We start from the raw sequence: 19,364 nt of genomic DNA, 5'->3' as shown, positions 1-19,364 counted from the left end.
TTAGACTAGTGGTTAAGATGACAATTAACAACTGTCCATCACATACGCAGTGCCCGAGTTAGAGCAAGCTCTGCTCTGGCCTGGGAGGCAATGCTGATGGTTCACATGATTGAGTTCCTGCCACCCATGTAGGGGATCTGGAATGAGATTCTGGTTCCTGGTTTTGGCATGTTCAGTCCTGGTCATTGTGGGCATTTGGGAAGCTCTCTCTCTCTCTCTCTCTCTCTGCCTCTCAAAAAATAAACAGCATTTAAAATATATTACAAAGCTACAGCAAATAAAAGAACACAGTATTAAAAGAGACACATAGACCAATGGAACAGAATAGAAATAACAGACGTAAATCCATCTATCTTCAGCCAGCTAATCTTTGCCAAGGTTGCTAAAGTATGCATTGGAAAAAGGATAGTTTTTTCAATAAATGATGCTGTAAAAATTAGATATCAACATGGAGAAGAATGAAACTATACACCTATCTCTTACCATGTACAAAAACCAACTCAACTCAAAATGGATTAAACATCTAAATGTAAGGATGAAACTTAGAAAATACCAGAGGAAAACATATGAGAATTTCTTCAGGACATTAGAGTGGGCTAGAATTTTTTTATAATGTCCCCAAATACAGGAAATAAATGTAAATATAGATAAACGTGATTATCGAAATTAAAGCTCTTGAAAAGGAAAAGAAATGACCAACAGAGTGAATGGATAACCTGTAAAATGGGAGAAAATATTTACAAGTCATGTATACGACAAGGAGTTTATTAATGGAATCTGTGTTAAATATAAATATAAATCGGCCAGCGCCGGCTCACTTATCGAATCCTCCGCTTGCAGCTCCTGTACCCCGGGTTCTAGTCCCGGTTGGGGCGCCGGATTCTGTCCCAGTTGCCCCTCTTCCAGGCCAGCTCTCTGCTGTGGCCAGGGAGTGCAGTGGAGGATGGCCCAGGTCCTTGGGCCCTGCACCCCATGGGAGACCAGGATCAGTACCTGGCTGCTGCCATCTGGTCAGCGCGATGCGCCGGCTGCAGCGTGCCAGCCACGGCAGCCATTGGAGGGTGAACCAATGGCAAAGGAAGACCTTTCTCTCTGTCTCTCTCTCTCACTGTCTAACCCTGCCTGTCAAAGAATAAAAAATAATATATATAAAAATATAATTCAACAGCAAAATAAAATACATTCAAAAAGTGGTCAATAGAACTAAATACACATTTCTTAAAGGAAGATAAACTAATGGTCAACAGGTAAATGAGTAAATTCTCAATATCTCACATCATCATGGAAATGCAAATCAAAACCACAATGAATGAGCAGACATTTGATCTATTGGTTAAAATACTGTTTGGGATACCTGCATCCCATATCAGACTGTCTGGAATTGACTTGTGCCTCCACTCCTGACTCCAGGTTCCTTCTAATTTGTACCTTGGAAGGCTTGGGTTCCTGCAACCTACATGGAACATTAAGATTGAATTCCCAGCTCCCAAATTCAATTTGGCCCGATCCTGGCTATTGTGGGTGTTCGGAGAATGAATTGTAGATGAGAGCTCACTCTCTCTCTCTCTTTCTCTCTCTCTCTCTCTTCCTCCCTCTGTCCCTCCCTACCTCCCTACTTCTCTCCCTTCCTCTCTCATATTAAAAAAAAAAACCAAGCAATTAAAAAACATAATGAGATACCACCTTACTCCAGTTAGATTGGCTTTTATCAAAAAGACAAAATATGACAACTGCTGGTGAGGATATGGAGAAAAGTAAACCCCTGTACACTGTTGGTGACAATGGAAATTACAGACATTGTGGAAGGCAGCATGGGGATTCCTCAAAAAAACCAAAAGTAGAACTACCAGATCCAGCAATCCCACCAATGGGGATAAATACATCCAAGGGAAGTGAAATCAGTCTATCAAAGTGACATCTGTACTCTCCTATTTATTGCATCATTCCATAAGAGTTTATGTTAGATTTATTTATTTGAAAGGCCGAGTTACAGAGAGCGAGGGAGAGGCAGAGACAGAGAGAGTGAGAGAGACTGATCTTCCATCCAGTGGTTCAATCCCCAAATGCCCATAACTTCCAGGGTTTTGTCAGGGTGAAGCCAGGAGCCTGGAACTCCATCTAGATCTCCCATAAGGATGACAAGGGCGCAAGTACTTGAACTATCTTCTACTGCTTCTCCAGGTGCATTAGCAGGGAGCTGGATTAGAGGTGGAACAGCTGGGACTTGAACCAGCACCCATATGGGATGCTGGCATTGTAGGCAATTGCTGAACGTGCTACACCACAAAATCAGTCCCCACAAGAGTTTATAAAAGGAAACAGTTTCAATATTCACAAAATGATGAATGGAAGGATTTTTGAATGTTTTCACCATGAATAAATGGTAAATGAGGAGACAGATATGTTTACCCTCATTGGACATTATCCATATACACATGTGTGAAAACTTCACATGGCAGTCCATTAATATGTACAATTTTTATGTGTCAAAGATTCAAAAAATATTTAAAAATATAAATAGATAAAAGAAGAAAAGGCTGAGAAGAATAAAAATTCCTGTCCAGGAAGATGTATAGTGAGAATAAACACAAGATGATTTATAGCATGTTTAAGGGCATGGCATGAAGTATGGAATTTGTCTATGTAATCAAGAGTGATTGACTAGTATGTCTTTCCTGTTTCAATCAAGGAAGATAGAGCATTGAAGCAAATTGCTTGCTTTGGCTCCTATGAATAGATAATCTATATTCTTCCAGTCTAAAAAATTCCTCATCTTTTGTGTGCTTCAATAAATCATAACTGATAATTAACCTTTTTAATTAATGATCTCACAAGATGAACACCTAGTACTGGTTGAACCATTATGGAAGTTTTTATGTTTTGTTCCTTATATCCACTAAAATGAGAAAGCTATATCTTGAAGCTTGGCACTTCAGATGGTATAACCATGGGAGAGTTGATTTGTTAAAGTTGTGTGAGGGAGAATATGTGAGTGATTTCATTCCTTAATACCCAGTATAAAAAGTTCTATCACTTTTTCACCAAGATGGCACTGAAGACGAAGAAGGAAGCTCCTGCCCCTCCCAAAGCTCAAGCCAAAACAAAGGCTTTCACAGCCAAGAAGGTAGTGCTGAGAGACATCTACAGCCACACACACACACAAAATCTGCATATCACCCACATTCCAGTGGTCCAAAACACTTCGTCTCTAATGGCAGCCCAATTATCCTCAGAAGAGCACCCCCAGGAGAAGCAAGCTTGACTGCTATGCCATTGTCAAATTCCCCCTGACCACTGAGCAGGCGATGGAGAAGATAGAACACAACACCACATTGGTGTTCATTGTGGATGTCAGGGCCAGCAAGCACCACATCAAACAGGCTGTGAAGAAACACTGTGACATTGATGTGGCCAACGTCAACACCCTGATCAGACCGATGGAGTGAAGAAGGCCTATGTTTGGCTGGCTCCTGATTATGATGCTTTGAATGTTGCCAACAAAATTAGGATGATCTAAACTGAGTCCAGCTAGGTAATTCTAAAAATATGGTGCTTTTCATCATTAAAAAAATTCTATCAATCCAAGGACACTTCACTTCTCTTTAACTTGCAAACTTGAAGGATCACTTTTAAATTTTATTGCTGATGGTAGGTCTTGCCAGAACTCTCTCACAATAATTATTCCCACAATGTCTAATGAAACTTTTATATAAAATAAACACAATCACACTTACTGACATAAAACAGTGGATGGTTTCTAGGAGCTTACACCTGTTTTGGGAGAAATCAATTCAGAAATGTCTTTTGTTAATCTTCTGGTAGTTTAATTTAGAGATAGTTGACATAATGTATTAAAGTGTAAACAGAAATACCACATGTCAACCAGTAAGGCCATTTGAAAATGTTTAAGAATCTTTTTTTCTCAGTATTAATCATTTCAAAGACGCATTTATTATTTATCTTAACTTTGTGAGAAAGAGAATAGCCATGGGGCCTGCGCTGTGGTGTAGCTGGTCAAGCTGCCACCTGCAGTGCCGGCATCCCATATGGACACCAATTCAAATCCCGGCTGCTCCACTTCTGATCCAGCTCTCTGCTATAGCCTGGGAAAGCAGTAGAATATGGCTAAATTCCTTGGGCCCCTGCACCCGCGTGGGAGACTCAGAAAAGGCTCCTGGCTCCTGGCTTCGGATCAGCACAGTTCCGGCCGTTGTGGTCAATTGGGGAGTGAACCAGTGGATGGAAGACCTCTCTCTATCTCTGCCTCTTCTCTCTCTGTGTAACTCTGATTTTCAAATAAATAAATAAATAAATAAATCTTTAGAAAAAAGAAAGAATAGCCATGACAGTCATATTCACTTTGCCTTATAAAATCAGTTAAGGAATAAAGGGATGGGTTCAAATACTTTCAAAAAATGAACTGGAACATTATGCACACCTTATGAAACCAATACCAACATGGTCACACGTTTCAGATTTCCTGTCAAGGGGGAGCAAAAAAATTGTTTTTAAAATATTATTTTCAGTAAATAACTGTTGAACATCCAAGGCAGCGATGAATCATTTTTCTACAAATACTCCAGATTAAAAGTATCTTTTACCACTGTTGAATGATAATCATGAGGATGCTATCACTTTAAAAAAAAAAGACGCCAACATTTTGAAAAGCAAAGGAGTTTCATGTTGACATTATCTATTTAAAGTCCAGGCACACTCCCACAGGAATTCACCTTCTAGTGAGTTTATACATTTAAAGGAAATAGCAGATTTGAAATGTCCTTGCTCCTCTCATGTGGGCAATAGAGAGCCACAGCTGCTGGAGGGTCTGGTCTCAGCCACAGAAGTCTTTTTCTCTGCTTCCAACCCACACATTCATTGTCTGAGTGGCAATGAGCCAGAAACAGGGCTTAATCATTGTCAAAGCCAGGTGTTCTGTTCATGAGTGTACGTGATGCCAGGTTTTGAGTATCCCCTGCTTAAGACTTAGTAAAAATATATAGAAGACTTCATTCATCAGAATAAGGCAAAGATTAGAAATAGTGTCTGAAATAATGGTGGGGACCATAGAAGGAATTTGTATGGCCACAGAAGCAGGGATTAAATCTTCATTAATCAGACAAACAGGCACCCTGTTCCTGAAAAGCCTCAATTTCACTTGCAGGAAAGGAGTATTTAAAGGGCTGTGGCCTGGACCATCTTTCTCACATTTCAGACCCACAATAGCAGCTTTCTAAGCCTTGTCTTACTGGAACCAGCAACCACAGAGAGAATTGGGTGTGTTGGAATTGCCATATATAGCCTGTGTCATTTATGTGTGTTTTGTTTGTGTCAATTTCTTTCAAATAGAGCATGGCCAGTTGCCTTTTGCCAAAATAACTAGTCATAATGTTTTCTCAACCTATCACATGATGGGGTGACACAAAAACACTTTTTCTTTCTTTTTATGGTGTTGAGTTTTGCAAGGATCAATACAAACAATAAAGAAATGAAATAGCAGCTACATCCCATAAGGGAAGAAGCCAAATAAATTGAGTGCTTGATTTTGTTTCTAAAATCACAATTATTGCTGCCACCTATGATTGCCCATGGCTTTCTGGCCAGCAGAAATAGAAAACTAAGGTGCCAAGTCAGAAGCATGTGTTCATACTTAGTCTTAATAGCTGGTTCACCTGAGACTGATCTGAAAGGCAACTTCTGGGCATACATCCAGTAAGATACTAGGAAAGGCCTAATGAAAGACATAAAGAGACCTTTGGCAGGCTATGCAGAGATCACCAGCAGAAACCACAGGTCCGGTGGCAGCTTCCTCCTATTTCCTCCTACGTACATTGGGGATGCAGAATGAATAGATCAGTTTTTACCTCTCTAATTCAGAGCCCGCAAAATTGGTGGTCATTATATTGTCACACTAATAGTTTATTGGTTGTATTTGAGCTTCTCTTCTTTGTTTTATTCTCTACTATCATCTTTCCCAGATTTCCGAATCCAAGAGAAAATTCTTTCTTTTGAGAGAGTGGGGTAGGAGAATGTAAAAACTCAGCTTCCTTTTTGAGCTTTGATGTTGTACATACACACATTTAAAACATGAATTTTGACTTTTCACGGCTTCCAGACAGGGCTAGTTTTATTTAAGCAACTACACACCAGGTCTGAGTGCAGAGGAGTCAGAAAGGATTTATTGTCTTAAAACACAAGCCTACAGTGTATCAGAAATGTATGGCCACAGTAGAGATTATTTTATAGAACCCTTAGCTAGCATCAACTTTTTCTTTTGCTAAATGGGGACATTAAGAAAAAGAATACACGAAACAAATACATGCTGTCACAATTTTTATAGTAAGTAGAATTAACATCAAAAAGTATTAAAAGCAAGCATTCTAAATAAATCTCTAAGTTAAATATAGCTCCATAAAAAAGGAAAAATCCTGGGGTCAGCGTTGTAGTGTAATGGATAAAGCCTCCTCCTGCAGCACCAACATCCTATATTGGTGCTGGTTTGTGTCCTGGCTGCTCCACTAATGGCCTGGGAAAAGCAGGAGAAAATGGCCCAAGTGCTTGGGTCCCTACCATCCACATGGGAGACCTGGAAGAAGCTCCTGGATCCTGGCTTGATCCTGCCCCAACCCTGGCTGGTTGTGTGGTCATCTGGAGAGTGAACCAGCAGATAGAACAACTCTTTCTTTCTCTGTAACTCTGATTTTTCAAATAAATAAATAAACATTTTTTTAAAAAGGGAAAAATCCCATGCATATCCCATGCATCTTTTTTTGTAATTTACCTTTCAATTTTTATAATATTACTGAAAACTTGTTCATAGACCAATACTGTTTCATGGAAAAGTAGATCTTCCATTTCTCTCTTTCTTCCATCCATATGTGATATATGTATGTGTGTATATGTAATATGTGTATATATGTAAACATATTGATATATGTGTTTATATATTTTATACAGGTTGAGAGAAATATTTCCTGAAGTTTATATGTATGCAAAATATCGAAATGCATATGTATACTATATATATAATATATATATATAAGTACATATAATATTGGTATACAGGACATAACTGCTCTAGCCTTCCTTCTAGTGAGTCATTTATTTATCCAATTACATGATCTAGTTTTGAAGTAATATCTTATTTCAAATATGAATGAAGAGTGAGATATTTTTAAAATGGGAAAAGATGCACTATACAAATCATTTTTCTCTGTCTCTTCCTGTCATTTTGAACATTCTGCTATTCATTTATATTCCAATTTTAAAGTAAATAATATTTAGTATATAAAATTTCACAAAATTTGTAAAGGACTAAAAGTGGGAAATATGACTCATAATTCTATCATTTTGAAGTGACTTAACAGTCTTTGTATGGTCTTCTCTTGTTTCAAATAATTATATTTCATGTAGTAGTATACATATTGCATGTACTGTATTGGATCTTGCTTTTGTCACTTGATAAAAATAAACATGGATATAGTTAATTAATTAAAACCATTGATATTATTTCAATTAGCTTGTATTATTTTAAAGTATGGATTTAATATAATTTACTTCAGTGATTTCCCAGGCTAATAACTTAGTTATGATTTCTTGTTATTGTAAATACCATTGCAGTGAATAGATTTGTATTTAAAGCTTGTTTATATTTCATATTATTTTCTTAGGATAGACTCCTCAAAGTAAAATTACTCAAGTAAAAGCTATAAGCATTATACAGTCCCTTGTAAAATATTGTCAAGTTACCTTAAAGTGGTTTTAACTTATTTTCACTTAACTATCCAGAACATAGAGAAAGCTGTATCTGAGTAGATGAACACTTTAAAATTTCTTGAGTATGTGTTCTGTTATTATATAGCATGCCGGATTATTAGCATCTCTATATTTGGAAGGTTGGCAATTTGACAAGAATGAAACTTATCAGGCTGCTTCTTTTTATAGAGGAGACAATAGTGGTGAATGATTCTTATTGCTAAGTACTTCTAAGAATGCATGAAAGAGCTCTCTACTCCATGTAGTGGACACTTGTATTTACTGGTAAGGTTCAATTGTATTTCAATAGCTGTTTTCTTCTTTTTTCAACCATGCAATTGTTTTGGATGCTCTGCATCAGACATGTCTAGTAGGTGTTCTGATCATTTCATGTTCTGTGTCTCAAATGGAATTATAGTGATCTTTAAACATATTAGAAGTATATATCAGAATGAATGTCCTACTTCAAAGAAAAAATTGAGTGATTTCACACTTAATCCAATTAGGCTGTCAATACTCTGAATGTAGGTAGAAATCCTGTAAATGACCTTCAGAGCTATGTCCACACTTCATACTCTAATATCAAGGTAGCTTTGCTAGTTATTTTTAACTCATCTAAATTTTAGACCAAGTTATGACAAGAAATAAAAATATATCCATATCTCAGTGCTTTAAAGTATCAAAAATATATTACAGAGTCTGTTATAATCCCAGTCAAATCTTCAGGACAGCTGTTCTCCATGGGATAGCTCAGTAATATAACATGCTTTGATTTTGTGGCACCACTTTCTCAATATTAAGTCCCCGTACTTACTTCAGCAGATGAAGAGAGAAATAGAATTGTGCACCTGCATGTAAATGCATCAGACTACAAATAACACATGATACGTACCTCATCTTTACTGGCTTTTCTAACTTCAAGGACATAGGGAAATTCAATCTTCCAATGTGTCAAGAAGAAAGGGAGAGTTGAAAATGCTGGTAAGCACAAGCATTGTCGATCATGCGTAATCTTCTGCTACTTTCCTACATACAACATGCAGAAATTTCAACGAAGGTATTATTGGTATTTGCAGTGAGATTATTCATTTTGCAAAATTGTTGTATGCATTTTGGAGTGCGCTCATTTTTGATAGAACCAAAATTATCTTCACTTATTTCTAAACATCACAGTAGTACAGTCTTGGTTGAGAACCATTAATATGAACCAACTCTTAGGCACTCAGATATACTATAACATATCCTTTTTGTATGCATTTGCTCATATTTAAAATCGCAGCCTCTTTATGCCCACTTATGAAAATGTTACCTGTCTTTCATACTACATCATAAATGTTCTCTTTTATAAAGTATTTCTTTAGGGCAGACGCTGTGGCTCAATAGGCTAATCCTCCGCCTGTGGCACCTGCACCCCGGGTTCTAGTCCCGGTCGGGGCGCCGGATTCTGTCCTGGTCGCTCCTCTTCCTGTCCAGCTCTCTGCTGTGGCCCGGGAGTGCAGTGGAGGATGTCCCAAGTGCTTGGGCTCTGCACCTGCATGGGAGACCAGGAGAAGCACCTGGCTCCTGGCTTCGGATCAGCGCAGTGTGCCGGCCGCAGCGGCCATTGTGGGGTGAACCAACGGAAAAGGAAGACCTTTCTCTCTGTCTCTCTCTCTCACTGTCCACTCTGCCTGTCAAAAAAATAAATAAAAAAAGTATTTCTTTCTATCCTCAGCTAGAAATTATCTCTGCTTCTTCTAAGTTCCAGTAAGTCTTTTTCAAAATCTGTCTTACAGCAATTAATGCATCATGCTTTATATAGCTCATTTGAAGAAACATTGTAGAGTGGAAGGAACAGGAATTTTGGAACTACTTGGACTTGGATTTGAAGCCTCACTCTACTACTTAATATCTGTGTGACTATATACATGTTGTATAACTTCTATGAACATTTTTTGTCATTTATGCAATATAAGGAAGATTAGATGCTTCATATTCTTGTTTTTTAAAAATATTTATTTGAAAGTCAGAGTTACACAAAGAAGGAGAGGCAGAGGCAGATAGAGGTCTTCCATCCATTGATTCACTCCCCAATTGGTTGCAACAGCCAGAGTTGCTCTGATCCAAAGCCAGGAGCCAGGAGCTTCTTCTGGGTTTCCCATGTGGGTGCAGGGGCCTGAGGACTTGGGCCATCCTCCACTGCTTTCCCAGGTCATAGGCAGAGAGCTGTATTGGAAGTGGAGAAGCCGAGACACGAACCACCGCTTGTACAGGATGCTGGCACTGCAGTGACTTTACCAGCTATGCCACAGCGCTGGCCTCGGTTCACATACTTGTTGTGATGATTAAGTACTGTATGACACATAGAGATGCAAAAAAGCTGTTTGAGACAAAGTAAACTCAATAATGTTAGTTTATCTTACACTCTTTAGTTTTACTCCATAGACTGACCTTACATAGAAAGGTCTTAGGATAGGCAGTGAGAAGAACATTTTCCCTCAACTGTATCAACCTTTTTCTCTCACTCATCTCTAAATCTTTTACTTCTGCCATTTACATCTATGGCTACACATTCTAACTAACTAGGAGAGGTTTATAAAATTTTTACATCAATAATTGTGTCCCTCCATCAATTGATAAATTACTATTTATGAGAGTTAAGACTCAGTATTTATAAGCTTTCCAAGTAACTTTATGAAAATTGAGAATGTTTCTTGACAGCAGTTAAAACACATTACTAGGGCTGGCGCTGTGGCATAGTGGGTAAAGCTGCCGCCTTCAGTGCCAGCATCCCATATGGGTATTAATCCAAGTTCCAGCTACTCCACTTCCAATCCAGCTCTCTGCTATGGCCTGGGAAAGCAGTAGAAGATAGCACAAATCCTTGAGCCCCTGCACCCATGTGGGAGACCCGGAAGAAGCTCCTGGCTCCTGGCTTCAGATCAGCTCAGCTCTGGCCATTGTAGACAACTGGAGAGTGAACCAGTGGATAAAAGACCTTTCTCTCTCTCTGCCTCTCTTTCTTTCTGTGTGTAACTCTGACTTTCAAATAAATAAATAAATCTTAAAAAAAAACCACATTGCTACATTCCTATCTCAAACTGAGGATGTATCTGTTGAACTGGATTTAATGACATAAATAAGCTGGTCATATCACTGATTTTTTAAATTTCATTTGTTTAGCCTAAAATTATATTGGCCAACTTACTTAGGACTATAAGTATCTTTAGATTTTAATAATATTTGAATTAAACATCGACTCCATCCTCAAAAAATATGATTTCTTATCACTAAGAATCATGAAAACAATGTGGTTTACTCCAAGAGGGTCCTTTTCAAAAAGGAGGTTGGTGGAAAACATTTTTGAACAATGATAATTTTATTATACCTCTGTGAATGCTTTCCCTAATGAGCTAGTTTGCATGCATGGAAACACAGGTGTTCTAATTTATAGATTTATATGTGCTATTTTGAGTATTGCAAATTATTCCATTCTAATCTTTTATTCTATTCTTCTAACCCCACCCCAACCCCCAATTTAGGGTATCTTCTTCCTGGCAAATACTAGTATAAATACAAATGTTTTCACCCCTCAATGGCTTCTCCAATTTATGTTTTTCATAGACCTGAGAAATGGGTTAAAGAAAATCTGGAGTATGAGATGTGAAATGAGATCATGAGCATGAAATCATTTAATTTTCACACTTATATCATAATTCTATCTGGCAGACACACTACTCAATGATGTCACCATACAGACACAGGTTAATGCATTACAATTTTCATGAATTACCATCAATCAATTAAAATAATTAGCGTGTGTTACAGTAGATCACTATTTCAGTTATCTGTTGCTTTTAGACTTTAAAATGCATAATAATGAATTCACAAGACACAATTAACATTTCAATATATTACAATATTAGAGATAGAGGATGTGTATGGCAGTGAATATTGTACTTAAGAAAAGCATTTGCTTTAATGATTCAATGAATTCTAAGTAACTAATTCTAACTTGTCTTCAATATATGAAACTTGATCCAATACTACAATACAATTGAGCATGATCCCATGTTTCTTTTTAATAATATTTTATTTATTTATTTATTTGAAAGGCAGGGTTACACAGAGAGAGGGAAAGAGAGAGGGAGAGGGAGAGGGAGAGAGAGAGAGAGATCTTCCATCCACTGGGTCACTCCCCAAATGGCCACAATGGCTGAGGTTAGGCCAGGCTGAAGCTAGGAGCCAAGAGCTTCTTGGAGGTCTCCCACTCCCATGGACCTTTGGCCATCTTCTGCTGCTTTCCCAGGCACATTAGCAGGGAGCTGGATTTGAAGTGGAGTTGCTGGGACTTTAACAGGCATCCATTTGGGTTGCTGATGTTGCAGGCAACAGCTTATCCTGATATGCCAGATGCTGGCCAAGATTCCATGTTTCTTTAACACATTTTCTCTTTAATTTCAGAAGTTTCTCTTATGTTATTTGAAGATTTTTTAAAAATTACTTGAAAGAGTTACAGAGAGAGGTGGAGACAGAGAGAGGTCTTCCATACGCTGGTTAACTCCCCAACTGGCCACAACAGCCGAAGCTGTGCCAATCCGAAGCCAGAAGCCAGGAGCTTCTTCCGGGTCTCCCACATGGGTGTAGGGGCCAAAGGGCTTGGGCCATCCTTTACCACTTTTCCAGGCCATAGCAGATGGTCCAAGTCCTTGAGCCCCTGCACATATGTGGGAGACCCGGAAGAAGCTCCTGGCTCCTGGTTTCGGATTGGCACAACTCCGGCCATTGCAGCTATCTGGGGAGTGAACCAGCGGATGGAAGACCTCTCTCTCTGTCTCTACCTCTCTCTGTAACTCTGTCTTTCAAATAGATAAAATAAATCTTCAAAAAAGAATAGATTTTATGTCTCATCAGAATCATCAGAAAATAATAAAAAACTGTAAGGGTTACTGGAGAAATAGTAAAAACTTAGGGTATTGAGAGCAGGAATGAAGCAGATTCACTATAACTAACATGTAGTTGCTTTCCACTCAGTGGTGTATGGCCATGTTTCATCCATCAGCTTTTCTTTTGTCTCTTTAGACTGAAAACCCATAAGAGTATAAGAAGGGAAAAGATTGACAATGTCATTTAGTTATAGTAATGCTAGGAATCTATGTAAGATAATTGGTCCAAAATATCCTAAAGATTTAATACTTTATAATATTTTCAAAAGTTCCTTTATTTGCCTACACTCAGACTTCATCCTAACAGTAGAAACTAAAGGCATTTCTCCTCCAGTTGTCTCCAACTATTTTTTCAGTTATGATACATTAATTATTTAATGAAGTGAAAATTTTAACAATGCACAATGTCAGATTAAAATACTTTTAGCACTTTGACTTTATCTTTCTTTACAGCCACTAAATAGTGAAAGTCCTTCTTTGTAATATAATTGAAATTAAAGACAAATATCTAATATTGTAGCTGGAGTTCTTTGGTGCAGTAATGAAAGTGTAAGTTTTGGCCCTCAGTTTTATAAGATGTAGCAGAAATTGCTAGCTGATTACCAAAATCACTTAAGTTTCTTTGGAGTACACATTTAGACAAGAAGTCTCAATCTCATTTACAAATTTGTGTGGTCATATGATTGAATTTTAGTTGATGTAATCAAATCAGAAACTCATTTTCAGGCAAAGCATCTTTCTCACAATTTTCTCTTCCTTCATCTAAATTCAGATGAAAATAAGGCTTTCATGAATGATATATCCACAGGACAGATTAAAACTTTGGTCATAAATCACCACCTGAAGGAAAATATTATTATAAGAAACCCAACTTGAACTTTCAGGTTACCAAAATACAGATCTCTATTAAGTTTGCACTATTAAATAGTTCTCATTGAATTTGTTGCAGTAGTTTAGCTTACCACACCAAATATACAGTCCCAGAAAGGTTTGGTTTTCATTTCCATGGGTCACAATCTCTTATGAATAGGCTCATGTTAACTATTGTCAGAAAATACTAATTTGTATATATTAGTATAATATATATAGCATATATATATTTATAGCATTTATATATGTATGTATGTGTGCTACTTCTAAATTTACACTTGGAGTATCTTGTTATAGTGGATGAAATGAAAGGCAACTTGTATTCAAGCACTTGGTAAGCTGAAGTATGTTTTCAGGGACTGGTTAACCATCAACCCAAATATAGCAAACCTTGAGAGGAATTAAATCTAGATCACAAAAAGAAGCTGATTACTTATTATTAGCCAATAATTGTGGAGAAAGGTCTATTGGTCAGAATAAACATGTCAACCAAATACAGTATCTCTCTTCATTGTACTGTGCTGGATAGCAAGCCTTTTTTTTTTTTTCAAAAACTTATTTATTCATTTGAATGGCAAAATGACAGAGACATGGGGAGAGACAGAAAGAGAGAGACAGAAATAGATTTTCCATCTATTGATTCACTTGCTGAATGGTTGCAAAGTGCAAAGGCCAGGGCTGGGCCAGGCTGAAGCCAGGAGCCTGGAGATCAATATTGGTGTCCTGCAATGGGAACAGTTGCCCAAGAATTTGAGCTGTTTCCTGCTGCCTTCCCAGGTCCAATAGCAGGGAACTGGATTGAAGCAGAGCAGCAGAGACTTGAGCCAGCATCACAGGTTGCAGCTTAGAACACTGTGCCACAAAGCCAGTTCAAGTAAGACCATTTTATCTTCTTTGGTGTAGACTTTTGATAAGCCATCCCCAACTATGATAATAAATTCTTACTTAAGAGTCCAATAACATTGATCAAATTATACCTTTAGTTACATCTTGATTCCTGAGGAAACAGGCTAGTCACCTAGATAATAGTAGATATTCTATTGGTAATAACCACAGTTGATATACTATTCCCTAAAGTGAACGACTTCTGAATATGGCTAATCTCATTCATTGAATGTTTTACTAGTGTTTGCTCCAAGCAAGTAACCTTATCGCAGTATAAGAGGCACTTTTGGAGCTCTTACTTATGTGAGAAGCAACCTCACATGTACACATAAACAATGGACTCAGACTCAGAAAGTGTAGCAAAAGTAAGACTTTAATAACAGTCTTGCAAGATTGGGTGCCTGGTGAGCTAGCACACCTGGGGTGGTTTAAAGAAAGCTGTTTACTTCCTAGCACACAGGTCCTTCCCCTATTTCCATATTGGCTGAGTACTAAAGAGTTGCAATCTTCCTAGCATTTTCTTCAGCTCTTTTGGCCACTCCTAGCATCCTGTTTGCCTAAGAACTTTCAGGTGCATGTCACTTAGCCCTTAGGCTAGCTAGGTACTTTTCTGCAAGCTGTTATGCTAGCTAGTTGTCAGCTCACAGCTAAACATCTTACTTTGAAAATCAAATGTTTACTTCTCATTTCTAGCTCAGGAACTTTTCCACAGAACTCTTTTTTCTTAGAAAACTAGGACTTTCAGTATATATGCCAGTAGGGTTTTATGAACATAGTAAGAAAGTTAATCATTTATTTAACTTCAAAGATTTATTCACAAATAATGCATTTGGTTTTAGAAATAGAGTTTAACTAGACAAAACACAATTTAAAGAACAAAAATTTCTCAAAATTTGTACTATTTATATAAACATCACTCCAATTTTATCCTTTTTCATGTCTAAATGTTTAAATATATTGATTTGTTCCCTACTAAACCATGTAATGATTCAAATTTTTTGTTATCTATTCTGTTTTGTTATCCTTCTTTTTTTACTGTGGTATTTATTTATTTTCATTTTATTTGAAAGGCAGAGAGAGATGGAGACAGACACAGACAGAGGGTTCTTTCACCTACTGGTTCACTTACCAAATGCCCAATACAGTGGGGACTGGGCCAGATTGAAGCTAGGAACCCAGAAGTCAATCTGGGTCTCCCACGTGTGTGACAAGGACCCAAGTTCTTGAGTCATCACCGGATGCTTATGAAGGTGTGCATTATCAGAAAGCTGGAATTAGGAACAGAGCCAGAATTCAAACCTTCAAACCCAAACACTCCAATAAGGGAATAAGCATCCTAAGTTGTGTCTTAACAGCTGTGACAATGCCCACCTCCAAATATCTTAATGGATATTTACGGGCTTAGATAAATCCTATATGTCTACTACCTTACCTTACGGAACTACAACCAAACCTGAGGACCAAAATACTCCCAGATTAAATTAATTTACTCAATATTTGACGTGTTTCAGATGTCTAAGAATAATGCAAGAGATTTCCAAATAGACACATGACTTAAAAGTTTTCTAAGTAACACATTCTGGATTCAAATTCTAAGGATTTGAGATTTTTCTCAAAAAATACTAGAAATAAGACCCATGCATGAAACTGCATGTATAATTGATCTCTTCATCTTTGTACACTTATAATCACAAATCAGACCTTTCTCACTCAAACTTTCATAGATATACAGCTGCAATTATTTTATGGTAGATCTCTATTCATTCATAGACTCATTAATTGTTTCTCAAGGAGTGTTTTATTTTAATCTTTGAAAATAATTTCCTTTCCAATTTTATTTGCTATTCCTGAATTACTATTTAAACACAAATAAAATAAAATAATTATTCAAGGTAACAGCTTCAAGAAAATGACTATTATAAAATGCCCCAATATTTGTACTCTTAACATGTAGTTTTTCTGTAATGATACACTTTTTAAAAATATTTACTTATTTATTTGAAAGGCAGAGTTACAGAGAGGCAGAGACATAGAGAGATATTCCATATGCTGGTTCATTCCACAAACGACTGCAACAGCCAGAGCTGGGGCCTATCCGAAGCCTGGAGCCTGGAGCTTCGTTCTGCATTTGGGTGCAGGGGCTGAAACTTGGGCCATCTGCTGCTGCTTTCCCAGGCACAGTAGCAGGGAGCTACATCAGCAGTGGAGCAGCTGGGACTCGAATCGGCGCCCATATTGGATGCTGGCACCACAGGTGGAGGCTTTACCTTGCACACCACAGCACTGGCCTTGATGACAGACTTTTAAAAATTTTTTAAAATGTGTTATAATCCCTTGTCCTGACTGTTGATGAACAACTTAATACTTTATCCCTCCTAGTATTTTTTTTTTGTTCTACTTAATACTATTGGCTGAACTCTGTAATTAACACACAATTATTCTTAGGTGTTTAAATTTAACTGAAAAGTGATCCCTGTTAAATATAAGAGTGGGAATAAGAGAGGGAGGAGATGTACTATTTGGCACATGCTCAATCGGACTTGCCCCAAATGGTGGAGTTAGAAACATACCAGGGGATTCCAATTCAATCCCATCAAGGTGACATGTACCAATGCCATCTCACTAGTCTAAGTGATCAATTTCAGGTCACAATTGATCATAATGATAGGAGTAAGAGTCAAAGGGATCACATAAACAAGCCTAGTGTCTGCTAATACTAACTGATACAATAAAAAAGGGAGAGGCCAGCACCACAGCTCACTAAGCTAATCCTCCGCCTTGCGGCGCCGGCACACCGGGTTCTAGTCCCGGTCGGGGCGCCAGATTCTGTTCCGGTTGCCCCTCTTCCAGGCCAGCTCTCTGCTGTGGCCAGGGAGTGCAGTGGAGGATGGCCCGAGTCCTTGGGCCCTGCACCCCATGGGAGACCAGGATAAGTACCTGGCTCCTGGCTTCAGATCAGCATGATGCGCTGGCCGCAGTGCACTGGCTGCGGCAGCCATTGGAGGATGAACCAATGGCAAAAAGGAAGACCTTTCTCTCTGTCTCTCTCTCTCACTGTCCACTCTGCCTGTCAAAAAAAAAAAAAAAAAGAAAAAGAAAAACTGTTATGCCACAACCCCAGTCCAATGATAGACTTTTCTTAAAATCATCTTTAATACTAGAAAAATACCTGTCTTCTCACATCCTGATGGAGGTAGACCAATGGTGATATAACACCACTAATCCACATATGTCAGAAAAAAAAAAAATCACCGGTGATTCTCACTCAGCTCAATACAACCTATGCACCTCCTAACTGCTCAACATGGCCCTTAGTCGAATCAGCACATATAACTTAGAGCTCATAAAACATGAAAAGAAAAATAAAACGCAGCACTTCAAGATACCTCCTTCTTCATTTCTCAACTTAGAGTGTTGTATAATTGATCTCTTCATCTTTGTGTTGTATCATAACCAATAGGTGTTCAAGCTCAACTTTTGACACTGATACATGAGAACCTAATACCCTGAGCCTGTTTCCTCTTGTGCAGAAATAAAAATAAGAATGCCATTGTGGCATAATGGGTAAAGCCACGAGCTACAATACCAGCATCCCAAATGGGTATTGGTTTGTATCCTGGCTGCTCCACTTCCTATCCAGCTCTCTGCTAATGGACTGTGAAAAGCAGCAGAAGATAGCCCAAGTGCTTGGATACCTGCCTCCCATGCTGGAGACACAGATGAAGATCCTGGCTCCTAGATTCTGCCTGGCCTAATGCTGGCTGTTGTGGCTATCTGGGGAGTGAAGCAGTGGATGGAAGATCTCTCTCTCTCTCTGAATCTGATTTTCAAAATATATAAATCTTTAAAAAGGGAAAGAAATAAAAATTACTGCATCATAATTTTATATTAAAAATGGTTAATATAGGAGCCGGTACTATGGCATAGTGGATAAAACTGCTGCCTGCAGTGCTGGCATCCCAGTGCCGGTTCGAGTCCCAGCTGCTCCACTTCTGATCCCACTTTAAGCTATGGCCTGGGAAAGCAGTAGAAGATGGCCCAAATCCTGGGGCCCTGCACCCATGTGGGAAGCCTGGAAGAAGCTCCTGGCTCCTGGCTTTGGATTGGCTAAGCTCTGACCATTCTGGCCATTTGGGAAGTGAACCAGCAGTGGAAGACCTCTCTCTCTCTCTCTGCCTCTGTCTCTGCCTCTCTGTAACTCTGCCTTTCAAACAAATGAATAAATCTTAAAAATTAGTTAATGTATGTAAAAATTTATAAGACCACTTAGTACATAGCATGAGCTCAATTAAAGGTTGATAAGACTATATAGTTTTTCCACTATTTTCCATGAACTCCAGAATATGTCAATGGAAGACATAATTTGTGGTAAGGCTTTTGTGTCCTGCTTGGGATCAAACAATTTAATCTTAATTCATTCATTGTACTTAATTGTACTTCATTCATTTTTATTTCTGAATAATATTACATGAATGGATTGATATTTCATTTGTTCATCATGTGACAGATATTTTCTTTGTTTCTACTTTTTAGCTACGTGACTAATACTGCCATGGATATTGCATACAAATTTTGTGTGGTCATATGTTTTCAGTTGTTTTGGAAATGTAACTAGAAGTACAGGGTTGGAATTGCTTAATATGTTAAACTCTATGTTAATATGTTAATCATTCAAGGTAGAGTTAATATTTTAACTTTATTTTAATATGTTAAACAGGAATAACCGAACTTTCACAGTAGCTGCACCCTTTTACAGTTTCTCTATATCTCTAACCAACATTTATTGCTTCCTATATTTTATTTTTATAACCGTGGTAGTGGGTATGAAGTGGTGTAATTAATGTGATTTGATTTGCATTTTCCTGAAGACTAACAATGCTGAATGGCTTTACAAATGCTTTTTGGACTTTGTATAACTTCTCTAGAGAAATA

The 19,364-nt window shown here is 37.9% G+C and overlaps 1 pseudogene; it reads left to right on the top strand.

The window, feature by feature from the left end:
* Nucleotides 1-3,046: 3,046 nt before the first annotated feature.
* On the top strand, nucleotides 3,047-3,517 carry LOC103351916 (large ribosomal subunit protein uL23 pseudogene; annotated as a pseudogene).
* The last annotated feature ends 15,847 nt before the right edge of the window (nucleotides 3,518-19,364 follow it).

Source organism: Oryctolagus cuniculus, chromosome X (assembly GCF_964237555.1).
Source record: "Oryctolagus cuniculus chromosome X, mOryCun1.1, whole genome shotgun sequence".
Lineage (NCBI taxonomy): Eukaryota > Metazoa > Chordata > Mammalia > Lagomorpha > Leporidae > Oryctolagus > Oryctolagus cuniculus.
The sequence above is the reverse complement of the archived record's forward strand: the minus strand, read 5'-3'. Positions and strand labels throughout refer to the sequence as shown.